Source organism: Podarcis erhardii (genome assembly GCF_964252035.2).
Source record: "Podarcis erhardii genome assembly, chromosome: 4".
In the NCBI taxonomy this organism is placed as follows: Eukaryota; Metazoa; Chordata; class Lepidosauria; order Squamata; family Lacertidae; genus Podarcis; species Podarcis erhardii.
Genome location: NC_138508.1, coordinates 88,222,415 through 88,242,040, shown reverse-complemented (window position 1 = coordinate 88,242,040; position 19,626 = coordinate 88,222,415). Strand labels below are relative to the sequence as shown.

Here is a 19,626-nt window from a genome sequence, read left to right as displayed (position 1 = left end):
GGGAGGTTTTCTGTTGCCTGCTTGTTTTGCTCTTATGTTCACTGCAACCAAATGTATATGTGTAGATGCTCTAAGTTTTGATTGTCTGCTTGCTTCTCATTGATACAGTAAGTCTTAAAAACAGCTAGAGCTATAGGAATTATGCAGCAAAGAGTTTGGGGAATGGCTTCTGCTTTGCATATAGACAGTCTCCAGTTCAAACCTAGGCATCTCCAGATTCCCCATCCCTGTTTGGAGGTGAATGAGAGGGCCTGTGGAGTCCAGAAAAGTTGATGGTTTCCTAAGCCAGCCATAGAGGAAAGAAAGTCAATTTCTCTGCAACCAGCACAGAAACACAAAGGGCTTGCAGAGGAGTGCTGGATCCTCTGCCCCCTCTTTTAAAAAACACAACCTGCCAAGGAGTCAAAAGCTCACATTTCCTGTGAGCTGCGGAGGATGGGATTGCCCTCACCTGCACTCAACACGGAAGCCTTGTAGCAAGCTAGTAAAGATTTCTGCAGGCTAGTAAGTTCTGTTGGCATATATACAAGTCTGGCCAACTGCCTCCCCCTGTAGTAAACTATAGAGAGAAAACAAGATAATTTGCTTCCATATGCACTTGGCCTATATACCAGCTTCCTAGTAGGTAGATCACTGTTGCTTGCCAGGAGGGCAGAATGAAGGATGAGGCAGCTGAGAGACCAACACAATGCAAAGACACCAGCGTTAATGGCAGGTTGCCTTCACCAGTGCATTGGCACCACCAATGGTGTGTGGTCAGTGGACACGGGGGACTAGGCTAGCCCCCTAAACGTTCCTGGTAAATTAGCATATTCATGTATTAAAGCTGGGCACCTCTTTCCCAAAGCCCGAGAAGCTTCTGCCCAGCGTAGGGAGGGAGGCACGATGCTCTGATGGGTCCAAGAGCTCTCTTGCCAACTTCCTAAAGCCCACCTGGTTTTAGGAAGGAGGCAGAAGGGCTGCAGCATCCTGTGGGAGCCCTGGCACCTCCTTCCCAAAATCTGGGAAGTTTCTGTCCAGGAAGGAGGCACCATGCTCACGAGCATGACATCAGGAAGTCGCATGTGCGTTGTGCCCCACCCAATCTCCCTCACAAGCTGGAACCTCTAGCCCAAACTCTTCCCCTAAAACAATTTTTTTAAATAATATTTTTTATTAATTTTAACATATAAATTATAAAATGTACCACAAAACTTATCACTTATACAATCTTTTTGGACTTCCATCAGCACCACTTCTTATGCATTTCTTAACTTTATATTGCCCTTACATTTCTTAACAAATCATCCTCCCCCTTATCCATTTTTACAATACTTCTAATAATACTCCTCACAAAACGTCTTGCAACCCTACAAACGTCGTCTGTTCTTCACAATTACTTTTCAAATAGTCCGTAAATTTACTCCAGTCTTCCGTGAATTTCTGGTCTCGCCGGTTTCGAATCCTTCCTGTTAGTTTATCTAATTCTGCATAGTCCATTAACTTCATCCTCCATTCTTCAATCGACGGTAATTCTTCTTGCTTCCATTTTTGGGCCAATAATATTCTTGCTGCTGTTATTGCATATAAAAAGAGCTCACATTCCTTTCTATTTATATCACTCCCCACAATGCCCAATAGAAATGCTTCTGGTTTCTTTATAAATGTATATTTCAACATTTTTTTTAACTCATTATATATCATCTCCCAGAAGCATTTCACCTTTTTACATTCCCACCACATCCCCTAAAACAAATTTCACCACACACCATTGAACACCACACTGACTTCTCTGCACAACACCACCCAACCCAGTGAGTTGCTTCTGCTTCTCAAAAGGGTGGAGCAGTTTTATTGTTATATAATAATTCAGAGGGAATCCAGTTGCAATGCTTATATAATGCAGCTTAGGGTGTGGGAAAAGCCCCAGAAAGTCTTGCAGCTACAATTTTTACTAAGATTTCCACGACAGGACCTTTCAAGTGTAACTTTTAAAGTGTCATACGTACAGTACTTATTCAAACACACTGGCATTTGAAAGGAGGCCATACAATGGCTCTAATTGTACAAATCATGTCCTACTAGAATTAGGTCAACTTGTAATGAGGATAAGCACTGAACAGTTGCAAGCTACACAAAGAAAAAGAAGGATATTTACAGAAGCCAGAGCTCACAGGGGCACACACTATCAGGAGAGGGGTTTTTTTGGGGGGGGGGTTACCTAAACACACTTACAGTAACTATACATATTCTTTAAATGTTGACCAGCAGCAAAAAAGGACATTCTCACCATGCAAGAAAATCTGCACAGTATTGGATGAAACTAATTGAGCTTCCCACCATGAAAAGAAAGAAGGAAAGACATTGGAAGAGGCTTTGAGATGGAGAGAAACAGATATATATATATACCTGGGCCTTTAGGACAAGATTTCAATGGTGAGGAAAATGTTTGGCATTTATTGGAGTGGTGGGATATTGTATCCTGGAATAGCATGGCTGGTTTCACACCATTTTAAAAAATGGAACTGTTTAAAGGCTTCTCTGATATCTTTCCTAACATTTCTACACAGATAAGGAGTCTGTCTCCCATTAAACACAGTGATCATGTGTCAACGGCCCCACTCTCAACCATATGTAAAGACTGGCTCACTCAAGTCAGGGGACTCCCATAAACAGCCCTTCAGGACTATCTAAACTCTTTCCCCCTGGGCCTTGTCATCTTGAAGGCCAGCTCTGAAACTTCTCAGCCCAAGACAAGTCATTCTAGGTGACTGTGAAGCTGCTGGGCTGGCCCAGCCCCAACAGACCAGCCTAAATCATTCCTGTATGTGTGCAGGTATAATCAATTGTTGCATAATTTGCCCAACGATTCAGCAGAAAGTTGTCAAAAGGTCAACATTTGAAGTGAAAATTTGGTGTGCGCAGCCCTAGTTAAAAGGCTTTTCGCCAAGAGGGTGCCCTGTCAATCATATGCTGAATTGAAAGGATGGATTTCCTCACACAAATATCAAATTCAAGGTCACAACGCTTGGAGGGTTCTTCTATGGGTTTTGGTTGACTCAGTGGTAGTCATGCTACCACAAGTGTGTGAGGGAAAGATAGGGCCATCTGATTGCACTTTAGAGACATGTCTCGTGAGTTTATTCTGGTGGTTAGGCCTTTATTTTGATCTTTGCTGTCTAGTCTGTTCAGCACATGAAATGTTCTTAAGAACGCTTATTCTGACTTCATCATAAATCCTTTGGTCCTTTCTTTTAAGTGGTGAGCAAGGGTTACACAGACGATGAAAGATGCATGAACTTTGAAAGACTTGCTTTTGATGAAAGTTTATACATATTTGGAGTAGTCGCTTGATGTTATGATTGGGCCCATATGAACCCACACTGTCATAAAAGGGGGGGGGGCTAAATAAGAAATAAAAACACTTTGAGCGCTGTTCAGTTCTCGCTTGGTGACACAAATAGACACTAATGGGGACGTCAGTGGGCTGTTCGGGTATCAGCTACTGAAGTTTTAATATTTTATCAGGAATTTATAAAGGGCGGAGCATTCCTCAAGTGATGGGACTAAAATGGCTTCCTAAGCAACACTGAATGTATTAGGCAGAAGCAAACCACTAAGTGTAAACTCAGTGAGTTACAACAAATCGAAACCCCCTGATGAGCCCATACATATGGTCTATGTGTTTGGAGGCAGGTATTTACAGTTAGAAACTGACTGGAATTTTTGAAAGGTTAGCACTGTTTTTTATCTTTTTCTGACTTTGTCATTTCAAATTGTGAAGGAGCTTTCTCCAAGTGATTTTTCAGAAATAAATAGCAATCAATAATGCTGCAGTCAAGACCTGCCATCATTGCCTGTTCTCTCTACAGAGTGGGATCATCTGAGAGAAATTACTTCCGATACTCTCAACATTTGCTGCCAAGAAAAGTAGTAGAAAGATGGGATGATAACTTTCACAATATAGTTTATCATTATGTATTTATGTGTAAATATTTTACATAACTTTGTTTTTGATGTTTATGCTAGTTGACGAAAACTGAAAAGAGCCCATATGCAGAAGGACTTAAGGAGGGAAATACATGGTAAGTGAATTAAAAGCAGTATTTTATTTTATTTTTGTCTCTCAGTTTTGGAGACATAAAACCTTAACATATTGCTTCTGATGTCAAATATAGATGGCTCTTTTTAAAGGGATCATAAGCATATTTAGGGGAGGGTTTTTTGCCAACCAAGAGAAGAGAAATGACATTGACACATGCTGCAGTGAGAAGGAAGTGAATTTCAGATGCTGGAACTCTCAGCATCTTAAAAGGAGTCTGGTTTAAAATGTGATATGTGAAGCTGTTCTCCAAATGCTGATCTTCTGGCAAAACGAGGGAACTTAAAATTGATTTAACATAACCAGAACTGCTGCTCTTAAATCCAACAAGGTGAAATACTGCTGCGTGAAAAGCCTTCCCTAGTAGGAGGACACCAGGAGACTGCTCACACATATAGGAGTCTTGGGGTTGGAGGGTGTGTTCAGTCAATCAATCAAATACCTTTATTGGCATTTAGTGGTACCTCGGGTTAAGTACTTAATTCGTTCCGGAGGTCTGTTCTTAACCTGAAACTGTTCTTAACCTGAAGCACCACTTTAGCTAATGGGGCCTCCTGCTGCTGCCGCGCCGCCAGACCATGATTTTGTGTTCTCAACCTGAAGCAAAGTTCTTAACCTGAGGTACTATTTCTGGGTTAGTGGAGTCTGTAACCTGAAGTGTCTGTAACCTGAAGCGTATGTAACCCGAGGTACCACTATATAAAACATTTCAAGTAACTGGAATACCGGTAATTAAAAAGACAAAGGTGAAGCTATCAAGGGCCATAAAGTCACACTATGGTTGTGTACATTTGGATATTCTGCCATGCCATGTCTATTTCCTGAAAGGATAGTTCATTGGGAACCCTTTTGGGTAAAATTGTGGCTAAAAAGGAAGCCACTAAAGCAGTAATATCTTTGTCCCAATCTGCCAGGAGAAACCCCATTTGGCTTCTTCTCGGAGTTGTGGGCCAGATGTCCAACATTTTGCTCAGCATCAGCTGGCGAGGTCTGCTGTGTAAAGGACAATCTAAGAGAATGTGGTCCATTGAATCAGGTTCTTGGCTGCAGGCACACATACAGGCTTGAAATGGAATGTGTGAGAATCTGCCTTTGGTCACTGAGGAGGGGAAAGCATTTAGTCTCGCAAGCAGAAAAGCTCTTCGATGGGAAGGGAGTAGTAGATCCTTTAGATATTTGACACAGGTCCCGTAGGATGTTTTGATACCTAAGGCCTCTGAAGAACAAGAGCTCAGAGTATGAGGTAACAAGTGCTGTCTTTCGTGGTCTTAGAGCCACTGCTTGATTTTCATCACGTACTTCAAGGTTCTTGAGGGCAATGGCCAAACTACAGATTTTGTCTTGAATTGCTCTATACCAGGGATGTCCAACAGGTCAATCACGATCTAGTGGGAGATCCCCGGGTCGATCGTTGTGTCCCTTTCCTTAGCGTTGTTAAAATAGAATCCTGCCCCACCCTCCATTGTCACATGATCTGCAGAACAGAAGACGGAGTTTACTCACTGATGCTGTTTGTTTCTCCAGCAATCTGTTGGTGAGTGGCTGTTCCCCATTCTCCCTTGAGCTTAGGTTTGAATTCTCAAAAATTGGGGCTTCCCACCTCTCTCAAAAAGCTCAACAACTTAGCCCTGTACCCCTGGCTGTCCTCCTTCCTTAAAAAAGTTCAACAACTTTGACCTGAATCCCCAAAAAGGGGGTAGATCACTGCCAGTTTTCAAATCTGTGAATAGATCGCAGTCTCTTGGGAGTTGGCCACCCCTGCGCTATACCATCTAGATAAAATATGGTCTTCAAGCATAGAGGTTAAGAAGGAGTTGGGTGTTGTTCTAAAATGGACTTTCAGCCAGGCTTTGATTGTGGAGAGCCATGCTTTGGTTTTCGGTCAGGTGTTGACCAGATTCAGCACATAAGGTTAAATAACTTATGCATTTAGGGGCACCAAGGATCTTACAAAGAAATGTCGCTTGAATTTGTTCAACTTCTCTATTAAATGCTTGTATCCAAATTGGAATACCATATGTCTGAGTGCACACATTTTAAAACACAAATATCACTGGCGTGCTGATGTCACTCACACATGGCACATGGTGTCACCTCCCTCAATTGTGGGGACCAGGCAATGCACTTGTTGGTGGGAGAGAATTGTTATCTCCTTCCCTTACATATGAAAAGAAAGGAGTCCAGGTTTCAACAAAGGTATCTCTCTTGGTAACCCTTTTTAATAATAATAATAATAATTTATTATTTATACCCCGCCCATCTGGCTGAGTTTCCCCAGCCACTCTGGGCGGCTCCCAATCAGTGTTAAAAACAGTACAGCATTACATATTAAAAACTTCCCTGAACAGGGCTGCCTTAAGATGTCTTCTGAATGTCAGGTAATTCTTTATCTCTTTGACATCTGATGGGAGGGCGTTCCACAGGGCGGGCGCCACTACCGAGAAGGCCCTCTGTCTGGTCCCCTGTAGCCTCACTTCTCGCAATGAGGGAACCGCCAGAAGGCCCTCGGCGCTGGATCTCAGTGTCCGGGCTGAACGATGGGGGTGGAGACGCTCCTTCAGGTATACAGGACCGAGGCCGTTTAGGGCTTTAAAGGTCAGCACCAAAACTTTGAATCGTGCTCGGAAACGTACTGGGAGCCAATGCAGATCTCTCAGAACCGGTGTTATGTGGTCCCGGCGGCCACTCCCAGTCACCAGTCTAGCTGCCGCATTCTGGATTAATTGTAGTTTCCGGGTCACCTTCAAAGGTAGCCCCACGTAGAGCGCGTTGCAGTAGTCCAAGCGTGAGATAACTAGAGCATGCACCACTCTGGCGAGACAGTCCGCGGGGAGGTAGGGTCTTAGCCTGCGTACCAGGTGGAGCTGGTAGACAGCTGCCCTGGACACAGAGTTAATCTGCGCCTCCATGGACAGCTGTGAGTCCAAAATGACTCCCAGGCTGCGCACCTGGTCCTTCAGGGGCACAGTTACCCCATTCAGGACCAGGGAATCCTCCACACCTGCCCGCCTCCTGTCCCCCAAAAACAGTACTTCTGTCTTGTCAGGATTCAACCTCAATCTGTTAGCCGCCATCCAACCTCCAACCGCCTCCAGGCACTCACACAGGACCTTCACCGCCTTCACTGGTTCTGATTTAAAGGAGAGGTAGAGCTGGGTGTCATCTGCATACTGATGAACACCCAGTCCAAACCCCCTGATGATCTCTCCCAGCGGCTTCATATAGATATTTTACTTCTCTTCTAAGTTGAACTGGTCATTCTGAGATAGCCACATTGCAATTTTATTGTTTTTCCTGGCTCATGCCTGTTTTATTTATTTTTTACCAAAAAAATATATTCAGTTTTATTCTATACATTTAAATCCAAACAATCATCATCATCAACATCCAGGATTCCTGAAACCTTGAACTTTCCTCCACCACTCCATGGTTTCCATTATCAAACTTTTTCCACTGCATCATATATTTTCTCTGCTTTCTTGAAATAATCCCTTTCCTCCTTAGTTTTTAATACATTACAAGCGTTACTCAAATCCCACCAAAGCCTTTAGTTGTTTACGGTGTTCTCTTAAGTAAATTTTCCCCATTCCTTATTAAAGTTTCTATCTTCTTGGTTTCTGATTTTCCCGGTCATTTTTGCCATTTGGGCATAGTCCATCATCTTCATCAGCCATTCGCCTCTGGTCGGGACTTTATCTTCTTTCTGTCTCCGGGCCAGTAGTATTTGTGCTGCTGTTATCGCATACATAAACAATCATTTCTGCTCTTTTAGTATCTCTGCATCTAAAATTCCTAGTAAAAAAAGCTTCTGTTTTTTCCCCCCACAAAAGTTATATAAAACATTTTTTTCAACTCATTGTATATCATTTCCCAGAATGCACATTCAAAATACTTTTGAACCATAACCTTGAGAGGTAGCTCAGCCTGAGATTTCCAAAATCAACAGAATATTTATCGAGAAAAGTTACATGATTCGACATGACAGTGTTTTCGAAGGAAGTCTAGCAGAATTTGGCAACAGTAAGGCTTCCGGTTTCAGCTGCAAATTTCCTATTTTAGAGAAACGTTCTCCATTCTATTGCTAAAACATGATGCTGCTTAAAAGGTCGGGGGGGGTGGTGGTAAGAAAATAGATGTCACGATGTTTTCGTGGTTTTGGTTTTTTAAAAAAATGCAACCTCCCACGTTCTTTCACTTTGGTTTAAATCCTTCTTTTTGTCTGTCAAGGCTTGATTTAGTTTCACAGCTCTTGCCTTTCATGTTGTCGCAAACTTTTACCGAAGAAGGTGAGACCCCTTCTTTTTATTCCCCTCTGAACAACTCTTTCCTGCTGTTTTACAGCACAGCTGCTACTTGCTGGTGGTCTCTGCTGCTTTTCCCTATATCTCTGCACCCATAGCTGCAGACAAAGTCAGAAAAGAAAGGAGAAAAATTAATGGCATTCCTTTCAGTAGCAGTTGCAACATTGGGAGAAGTTAGTTTGTAATTAGAGCGCTGGAAAGAGAGGATCGACACTGGCTGTTCGGCAATATCTGGAAGAAACACAGACAGAACACAGGAAGAATTGGGGGGAAAGGGCATTCCTGACATTTCACCCAATTCTCAGAATGGCTAGTTGTTCCATGGGTAGCACTTACCCAGTTATGGCTTCCTCTTGGAAGAGAAATCACAGGAAAGCAATAGTGTGGGGGGGATAGCGGTGCTGTTTGTAATCTTGGGTTTATTTAGGCACCACTAATAAGAAGAAATAATAATTTTTTAAAAATTTATACCCCACCCATCTGGGTGGGTTGGTTGCTTCAGCCACTCTGGGTGGCTTTCAACACTCACAAAAAATAACAATAAAACATCAGACATTAACAGTAACATTCTGATCCTATATAAAAAGTCACTTTAAAATAGACAACTTAACTCAAATAAAGCAATATGCAATGATCCATTAGAATCCAATAGTAAACACTAAAATTAAACATCAGCAAGCAATAAACAGTTTACACTTATCAATTATAATAAATAATTACTCATCTGTAATCGATAAAAATAGCAGCAAATCACAATGCATAAAAGACCACAAGTCATACAAAACCATGTAAAAGGATTAAATTGAGAAACAAGGACACATAACTTATAAAATAATTTTTAAAAAACTGTCCCTGAACTCCTCTCTCCCCAGCTGCTTCTGCTATTCTCAAAGTCATGATCTGGGAAAGGCTCCCAGGGCTGGGAGGTGAGGCAAGGCAAGTGGAAAAGCCATTGCCTGCATTACCACGCCATGCAAGCCCTGATCAGCTGGATAGCTCAGTCAATTTGAGTGTGGTGCTGATAATGCCAAGGTTGCAGGTTCAATCCCTGTATGGGACAATTGCGTATTCCTATATTGCAGGGGGTTGGGCTGGATGATCCCCAGGGTTCCTTCCAACTCTGCAATTCTATGGTTCTGTGATCACCTGCCCCTTCATGTATCACTGCCTTGCCGTGGCGAAGGGGCTTGAATAACTCCAAGAAGCTTTGAGCTATGCCGGGCAGGGCCACCCAAGACGGACAGGTCATAGCCGAGAGTTTAGACTAAATGTGATCCACCAGGAGAAGGAACTGGCAATCCACTCCAGTATTTTGCCAAGAAAACTCCATGGACATAAAAAAGGAGGAGCTTTGAGAAGAAAGTGAGAGTTTCCAAGGCATGCTCTGGTTCATGGGGTCATGGAGAGTCGAACACGACTAAGACGACTAAACAACAACAATATGATCAGCTGCAATATGTGGTGCCTTTACCTGCAGATTGCAAATTCTGCAGGCAAAAACAGGCCATCTCACATCACCTGTCAAACCTGGCCCACAGTGGGTGGGGAATATAAGGATCTGCCCCACTGCCTGGATCCAGTTTCCCTGCCCTGATTTACAAAGCTATAGGTAGGCAACAGTTGGTGGCAAAGAGTTTAATCATTCATCCATACAGCAAAGCCCCTGCCCTACATCAGAACCCTAGTTGCACCCTGAAATATGCTTCCAGCTCCAAATCTGTCTCTGGAGAGTGAATATTCTATCACAGGCACCATGTGGGGCACTGGGGAGACCAAGGGCCCCCCAAAAAAATCAAGCAGGGAGCTGCCCCCAAATGCAGAGGCTGTGTACACACACTGCATGATGCACTTAACTTAATCGCACAACACATGCGGCTTGCCTGTCTCACTCACACATGCATGTGATATGTTAGTATGTCGTGTGACATGTGTGTATAGTGTCAGCATGTCATGTGATGCGTGTGCATGACATCAGTTGTGGGGACAAAGCAGCACACTTGATCCCTATCCATTCCCAAAACTACATTTGCTTTTACAGACACAGATTAACTCCCTCCTCTTACGTGGGGACTGGGATGAGGATGCATATTCTCCCCATAGCCTCTCCTTGCATTCCAATTATTTCCAAGTTCTTCTAGGCCTTTGACCTGAAATTTCCCTAATGAGGCATGGCTGGTACAGTCTGGCCACTGACCTTTAAAGAACATTCGCCAAGCCTTCTAGTCCATTCCTTTTTTATCCAATTCCCAAATTCATTCATGGCAATGAAACAGATATCTTAGTCACAGTACATAAGAAGCTGTTGCTTCAGACAGCATCTTTGGGGCAAGAGTACAAGAAAGTGTACTCTTGTACAACCCATCTCCTCCCCAGGCAAAACACAGATATGCTACAAACGTACCACACAACATCTGCCACCTGAGCCACTTGTAGCATCAATGCCTTCATTTGGTCATCTTGGACAGAGACACCTTTCTTCCAAACATATATAAAAACATAATGAAATTTAAAAACATAATAAAGCACTAAACATTAAACACTTTCCTATACAGGATTGTGTTCAGATGGCTCGGGGGGGTCAGATAACTCCATACCCTCCAACACTTCTCCAATGAAAATAGGGACATCCTAAGGAAAAGTGGGACATTCTGGGATCAACTCAGAAACTGGGATGGCTTCTCTAAATCAGGGATGTCCCTGGAAAATAGGGAGACTTGGAGGGTCTGAAATTCTTTGGACCTGCTTTGGTGTCCGGGTCTATTGTGAATTGGAAATTGTCATTATCTCAAAAACTACATAAACTGCAGAGTGGAACTGGCAGGTTATATCCCATCCCTATTTTCAACCAAGGCAACAAAACCCAACCCCAAACATAACGAAAGAGGAACCATGATTTCAGTTACAGATAGGTAGCCGTGTTGGTCTGCCATAGTCAAAACAAAACAAATTCCTTCCAGTAGCACCTTAAAGACCAACTAAGTCAGTTCTTGGTATGAGCTTTCGTGTGCATGCACACTTCTTCAGATTTCAGGTCAGGCTCCCTTAGAGCTGTTCTGATAACACAGCATTGTTGACTTGTTGAAAAACACACGAGAGAGTTGCTCGCAAGAGTGTCAAAACATGGAAGTCGCAGACTCAAATAAGGTCATAGCTCCTCTTCTGTTAAAAGAAGAGCAAAAGAAATGCTTGTTTTATTTGTTTGTTTATTATAAGGCATTTTATGCAACCTTTCTCTGATATTCCCAGGGAGATTTGTTATTTGACATTGCCCCCACCAAAATAATAATAAAATAAACGAATCCTTTGAGAGGCACATTAGGTCAGGTAGCTGTTTCTATGCCAGTCACTTGAGCCAGCACATATGCATGGGGATGACTCCCAGGTAGGTCTGAGTGCGGCTGACTACCGCAAAGCAAGAATCAAAATCTGGTTCTCTCAGGCCCCAAGACCATTGCTATTGCCTTAAAGCAGGCATAGGCAACCTCGGCCCTCCAGATGTTTTGGGACTACAACTCCCATGATCCCTAGCTAACAAGGCCAGTGGTCAGGGATGATGGGAATTGTAGTCCCAAAACATCTGGAGGGCCGAGGTTGCCTATGCCTGCCTTAAACCAAGCTGGCTTTCTGTCCTTCCAAATGTGTCCTTTAAATCAGCACTATTTTGCATCATCTGCAGTCAATCATCTGGCATGTAATTCATCCCTTTGGTATTCTAAAAGGTCTACTTTTAGAAAGGATGGTTTCGATCCGAAACTCTTACAATCAGTCATTTCTTATAACGTACTTGGTTTTAAACTGGTGTGTGCATAGGGAGTGGGGAGTGGTCTGTTAATCTTGGGTGGTCTCTCTCTCTCTCTCTCTCTCTCTCTCTCTCTCTCTCTCTCTCTCTCTTTTAAGCCAAGGTTTGATTAAGTGTCTTTTCTCAACAGGTGACTCTTTTTAAATTGTTTTCTTACGGCAACCCATTTATTCCATGGCCTTTGTTCAGCAAGACTTGCTTTTCAAAGTTAACGATCATGTGTGACAACATGCTGAGTACAGATGGCAAACGACAAGTTTTAAGAATGTGGGTATTATGTAACCTGTGCGGGAAGGTATACATTTAATTTTGCTAATTAATGCACACGGAATGTATCTGCCCTGCTTTATTTACATGAATATTCCCACTGAGGATATGATTCCTGACTACTTCAGTGTTTGTTACCTTGTATTAAAGGGTAACATGACAGAGAGAATTGATAATAAATGGCACATTGGATACAGGGTATCTATTAAAACTCAATTATCTTTAAGTTCCTGGGGTTGATTCAATTATTATAAGTGCTGCACTGACACTATCAGAAATCCTAACATAACCAGGCATTATTGGATCAGAAGTGAATTATTGTTTACCTCAGTATCCATACTCCCAGGGATCATTTATTTATTAACAAAATGTATATCCCACTTGCTCAACAGAAGGTAAGTTTATAAAGAAGACTCTAAAATAGTCTTTTTTAAAAAAAACCACACTTTTCTTCCAATACTTTTCAGATTATGTAGAACAGCAATATTTTCTTAGCATAGAAAATATGAAACTGTAAGAAAGGAAAACAAATTATTGATTAATTACGGTAGTTCCATTTATGGATTGCTTCTCTTGCAATATCTCAAAGTGATTCACAACGAAAACAATAAAATGATTAAATCAATTCTATATGTAGGACAGGAAACTAGGATTTCAGAAGGAGAGGTCAAAGTTAGAAACAGAATCGCTAGAACCCAATACTAAGAATTTGTCTAGAATGTATAATTTGCTGCTAAAATGGAACACACAGGATGAAACGGTTAAATCAGCTATGATTAAGTGGGCACAAGATGTTGGTCATGATATTATGTTTGCTGACTGGGAGCAGTTATGGACCACAGGTATTAAATTTACGGCATGTAGTGCCTTGAAAGAGAATATAATGAAAATGATCTATAGGTGGTACATGACCCCAGTCAAGCTTGCAAAGATATATCATTTGCCCAATAACAATTGCTGGAAGTGTAATGAATGTGAAGGAACTTTTTATCATCTTTGGTGGACCTGCCCGAAGATTAAGGCCTACTGGGAAATGATCTATAATGAAATTAAGAAAATCCTTAAGTGGACATTTATAAAGAAACCAGAGGCTTTTCTCTTGGGCATGGTGGGCCAAACGGTTCCAAAGAAAGATAGAACATTCTTTATGTACGCAACAACAGCAGCAAGAATTCTTTTGGCGAAGTATTGGAAGACTAAAGAAGTACCTACTCTGGAAGAATGGCAGACCAAGGTGACTGAATTCATGGGACTGGCAGAGATGACCGGCAGAATCCGTGACCAGAAGAGAGAGACAGTGGAAGAAGACTGGAAAAAATTCAAAATCTATTTTAAAAATTGTTGCAAAATTTCAGAATGTTAAGATGTCAAGGGATTGGATATAAAGAATTACAGCTGTAAAAATTGAAATTTATAAAAAAAAGCTTTAAAGAGAATTAAATATAAAAAGGGATGAAGGATTGCTAAAAAAATGTTTAAAATAAGGATGCAGTGAAGGGGAGGTTTGGGGAAGTCGTGTTATGTTTGTTTGTTTTTTGTTTATGTTGTAAAATTAATAAAAATTATTTTTTTAAAAAAAATCAATTCTATATGTAAAAACAAGTGAAACCATTGCATATATAAAAGCAATTCCATATATGGGGGGGTGGATCTGAAATCCAATACAACTATAGACTATTTAAAAAGAAATACCTAAAAGGCTTGTTCAAAAATGAAGATCTTCAGCAGGAAGCTGAAAGAGTAGGGTTGACAGACCCTAGTTTGCACAGAATGTTGAAAAATTCAGATGTTTTGGGATTTAATCAGCAACACAATGAATTAAGTGAGAGGTGGCTCCTCATCTCTGGAACCAAAAACTTTGCTAGAAATAGATCTGAAAGTAATAGTTAGCTTGTTAACAGCTGCAAAAATCTGCAGAGCTAAACACTGGAAGAAAAGCAACCCTCAAACAACAGCAGACTGGTTCGATAAAATTTGATTGATTATAATGGTTAAAAAAATCTCCTGTGCAAGTAGATAAATAGATACCTCTCCAGCGGGAAGGTAAACGGCATTTCCGTGCGCTGCTCTGGTTTGCCAGAAGTGGCTTAGTCATGCTGGCCACATGACCCGGAAGCTGTACGCCATCTCCCTCGGCCAATAAAGCGAGATGTGCGCCGCAACCCCAGAGTCAATCACGACTGGACTTAATGGTTAAGGGTCCCTTTACCTTTACTAATGGTTTAAATGCATACTTCAGAAAGGCTTCAGCTGAAGCTGGTTCCATCTTGGAAACACACAGCATAAAGTAGATAGTTGTGCTCCTTTTGCTCATAATCACCATCAAGTATTTAAAGCAGGCATGGAATACTCTCCAATATTTCTCCAACAAAAATAGAGACATCCTATTTAATAATTATCCTCTGCCCATTTGACTGGGTTGCCCCAGCCACTCTGGGTGGCTTCCAATATATATAAAAACCAAACATTAAACTTTTTTTAAAAAAACTTCTTTATATAGGGCTGCCTTCAGATGTCTTCTAAGGGTTGTATAGTTACATATCTCCCTGGCTCGGGGTCTCATATCTCCGTACCCTTCAACATTTCTCTAATGAAAATAGGGACGTCCTAAGGAAAAGTGGGACATTCCAGGATGAAATCAGAAACCATGACGGCTTCTGCAAATCTGGGACTGTCCCTGGAAAATAGGGATACTTGGAAGTTCTGATATGGTGGGGTTTTTTCAGATTCCCTTCTGGGCAACCCTGCAGGAGCCACTTGGGGGTGGGGGGCAGAGGCAAAAGTGGATGGATCAATAAATATGAAAGTTACCTTTATACAGTAGGCTAGTGTCTACAAACACTTCTCTCTATCCTCCATTCCGGCAAGCAAGGATCATTATCAAAGTTTGAGGGCAAATTCCGGCCAAGCAAAAATGCAAGGAAGGTGTAAAGCCAGCCCAGTGAGAGGTGTAGCCTGGGGACAATCTCAAGGGTCAGATAAAGGAGCTTGGGTGCATGTATTTTGCCCTCAGGACAGAGGTTCCCCTCCCCTGATATAGACGTACAGTGGTATCTTGGGTTACAGACGCTTCAGTTTACAGACACTTCGGGTTACAGACTCCACTAACCCAGAAATAGTGCCTCGGGTTAAGAAAATTCCTTCCAGTAGCACCTTAAAGACCAACTAAGTTAGTTCTAGGTATGAGCTTTCGTGTGCATGCACAGCACACGAAAGCTCATACCTAGAACTAACTTAGTTGGTCTTTAAGGTGCTACTGGAAGGAATTTTTCTATTTTGTTTTGACTATGGCAGACCAACACGGCTACCCATCTGTAACTCGGGTTAAGAACTTTACTTCAGGGTGAGAACAGAAATCGTGCGGCGGCGCAGCGGCAGTGGGAGGCCTCATTAGCTAAAGTGGTACCTCAGATTAAGAACAGTTTCAGGTTAAGAACGGACCTCAGAACAAATTAAGTTCTTAACCCGAGGTACCACTGTATATTGCCTCCAAACATTGCTCTGAATTGTGTTCTTATTGATTTGCTGCTTTGGAAACTGACAGCCATCCTTTGGCAGGCTGAATGTGGACGTAGTTATTTCAAAAAGTTTTAATATTGTTCACATTTTCTGGACCATGTGAGATATTTTTTCAGCAGAAAGGCCTATGCCTTGGGAGGGAGCTCCTTGTTTTGCTAATATTGACAGAAGGAACAATATTAATTTATAGATCAGACTTAGTATTTCTGAGCTCCTGAGTTCCTATACCTTTATAAATTATCCCCATGGCATGGCAATTTTCACATGAGAAATGGACTCCTGTGAGCTCCTTTTTGAGGTTATTCACAAACAACTCCACGTTCTTAGTAGTCTGACATATAAGCATGAGAAAATAATAAATATGGAAATAAATTTAATCTCTCTCTCTCTCTCTCTCTCTCTCTCTCTCTCTCTCTCTCTCTCTGTGTGTGTGTAGATACCCTATGGAGCAGGAAGCAACTAGCCATTAAGGAGGGCTAGATACCATACATTAATAGCAATCAGACCTTCAACTACTTGTTTTATATTTCTGCAGCTGTATGTCTTTTGAGTATAATTTGAACTTCCTGAGATGGTAGGACTTCCTTTTTCTGCTGATGGGGCAAATCAAATGCAAAGGATTTGTGTTCTTGTGTGTTTTGTTTGATTCTTTAAGTCCCTGAAATGTCAACACCACTTAGGACAAATGTCAAGCATTCAGAATTCATGTAGTCCTACAGCTGCATAAAACTATGAGCTGCTGAAGGACCGTAAAATGTGTCACTGGGTGTTGGCTAACAATTTGCAGGTGCATATCGTCCCAGGAAACCTTTCCAATCATGTGAAATTTATAGGCTATGTCTGAAGCCCACAGCGGATTCATCCAAGCAATTAGTGTTCTATGTTTTTATGGGTCTTGTTAAAATTGAGTAGAAAGAAGGAATGGCAATCTATTTTGGAAAGTGATTTCTCTGTCTGATCTCTATGGGTTTGGACGCCATATCATCACCCAGTTTGGCATCAGGGTTCCTGCAGTAGAGGAGGTCTTTGTCTGCATTTGAATGTTGGACACCATTTTGAATCAAAACGACAGACCAAAACATGACTTCAACCAATTTGGTATGATGGTTCAAAACTGGACTGATTTGAATGCCTCTAGAGATATTGTCACCCAATCTGCTATTACATCACCCAAACCATAATAAAAGAATGTAAATATCAATGATGATGATGATGATTAATTTACACCCTGCCTATCTGACTGGGTTGCCCCAGCCACTCTGAGCAGCTTTCAACATATATAAAAACATAAGGTAATGGAAAAGGACCCCTGGACAGTTAAGTTAAAGGCAACAATGGGGTTGTGGCACTCATCTTGCTTTCAGGCCGAGGGCGCCGGCGTTTGTCCACAGACAGCTTTCCAGGTCATGTGGCAAGCGTGACTAAACCACTTCTGGTGCAATGGAACACTGTGAAAGAAACCAGAGTGCACAGAAACACTGTTTACCTTCCTACCACAGCGGTACCTATTTATCTACTTCCACTGGTTTGCTTTTGAACTGCTAGGTTGGCAGGAGCTGGGACAGAGCAACAGGAGCTCACCACAGTCACACAGATTTGAACTGCCAACCTTCCGATCAGCAAGCCCAAGAGGCTCAGTGGTTTAGACCACAACGCCACCCACTCCCTATAAAAACATATGTATAATAAAAGTATATAAAATCATAGTAAACGGTTAAATCTTAAAAAGCTTCCCTATACAGGGCTACCTTCAGATGTTTCCTAAATGTTATATAATTATATATAATTACTCATCTTCTTAACATCTGCTAGGAGGGCATTCCACAGGGTGGGCACTACTATTGAGAAGGCCCTCTGCCTGGTTTCCTGTAGCTTCACTTCTCAGTGAGGGAACCACCAGAAGGCCCTTGGTGCTGGATCTCAGTGTCGGGGCTGAGTGATGGGGGTGAAGATGCTCCTTCATGTTTACAGGATCAGTGAATAATAATAATAATAATAATACCTTTAGCAAAGCTCACCATATAAAACCTCATCTGCCCAGCAGAAAAGTGGACAAACCTTGTGGACTAAGGAATTCCATGAGTGTAGCCATAGATAAAGATGTGTCTCTCATCCCAACTAATTGTGTCTCCATTGCAAGCAAAATACAGAAAATTGCATTCTCTCTATGTATATCACCTGTATGAAGCCTCTATGTTTTCCTCTCCAATGTTAACCCCAGCCCCATGGCTGTTTAGGGCCATGACTCACACTCCACCTATGTTGCAGCCCCAAACCAAACTGAGGAAACACTGTTAGTTGCCCCTTGTGCGTCAGAAGCTTGCCAGCTCCCATGCTGTGGAATACGCTTCAGGCAGAGTTTCAGCAGACATTCTCATTTATGATTTTCAGGATTCGCTTGAAGACCTTTTTCTGTTGACAGGCTGATGCAGCTGTTTAAACTTCCTTGATTAGCCAATCGTTTTAATGATTATTTTGTCTTGTTTCTATGATGTTTTAGGTTTTATTGTACATTATTTAGAGCCGTTCCCATCTGCTTTTCTCCTCCTAGGCTTACTTATCTTTCTTCTTTCTTCAGTCTTCTCCTTTGCTTTTTGGCTAGCTGTGCTGAGGAGGGCAGACATGGTCAACTTTTTTGTGTTGCTGGCTGAACAGACATGGCCTGTAGCTAATGTCTGGCCAGCCGGCAAGGCACTGCCCATCTGGCAGGGCCACTGATTGGCCCATTTAAAGCTGGCATTTCCCTTGATTCTGCCAGCTGAGGAATTCCTCTAATAACGTGGACCCTAGTGGTTGAGGGTGGTGGACGGAGGCAAGTTCTGCAATCAGCACCCACCTGAAAAGGGGTGAGAGGCCATTGCTGTACACAGTCATGATATTTTATATCAGTCGGCAGTATATTAATATTTTGCTTAATAAAGCAGGTGGTTTTGTTATAAACTGATAGCCAGTGTGGTGTAGTGGTTAAGAGCGGTACAGTGGTGCCCCGCAAGATGAACGCCTCGCAAGACGGAAAACCCGCTAGACGAAAGGGTTTTCTGTTTTGGAGGCGCTTCGCAAAACGAATTTCCCTATGGGCTTCCTTCGCAAGACGAAAGCCCATAAGGAAATCTCCGGGACAGCGGGGAAGTGCAGCGCGTCTTCCCCACTGTCCTCAGACCTCCTCCGAAGGCTGGCGGTGGGGCGGAGAGACCTCCTCCCGCCGCCAGCCTTCAGAAGGCTCCTCCGAAGGCTGGCGGTGGGGCGGAGAGACCTCCTCCCACCGCCAGCCTTCGGATGGCTGCTCCGAAGGCTGGCGGTGGGGTGGAGAGACCTTCTTCCCGCGCCAGCCTTTGGATGGCTGTCCTGAAGACTTGCAGTGGGAGGAGGGTATTTCTTCCCACCGCCAACTTTCAGAATGCTGTTCTGAATGTTGGCGTGGGGAGGAAAAACCCTCCTCCCACCGCAAGCCCCGGGAACAGAGGAGAAGCGCTGCGCGCCTTCCCCTCTGTTCCCGTAACTGTACTGAAGGCTTGCGGTGGGGAGAAAAGCCCTTCTCCGCACCGCCAGCCTGGCAAGCGGTCTCCATAGGAACACATTAATTGATTTTCAATGCATTCCTATGGGAAACCGTGCTTTGCAAGACGAAAAACTCGCAAGAAGAAAAAACTTGCAGAACG

The 19,626-nt window shown here is 42.6% G+C and overlaps 1 protein-coding gene and 1 long non-coding RNA gene across 3 annotated transcripts in view; both read left to right on the top strand.

Annotated features, from left to right (window-relative positions):
* LOC309339821 (uncharacterized protein) overlaps positions 1 to 19,626 on the top strand; it is a 115,277-nt gene that overhangs the window by 7,385 nt on the left and 88,266 nt on the right. The gene's annotated exons all lie outside the window — the stretch shown is intronic.
* The window catches only part of LOC309339887, a 47,372-nt gene continuing 40,056 nt past the window's right edge, over positions 12,311 to 19,626 (top strand). For both annotated transcript variants that reach the window (XR_014155615.1, XR_014155616.1), the window contains exon 1: positions 12,311 to 12,448. This is a non-coding gene — a long non-coding RNA (uncharacterized lncRNA). The remainder of the gene's footprint in view (positions 12,449 to 19,626) is intronic.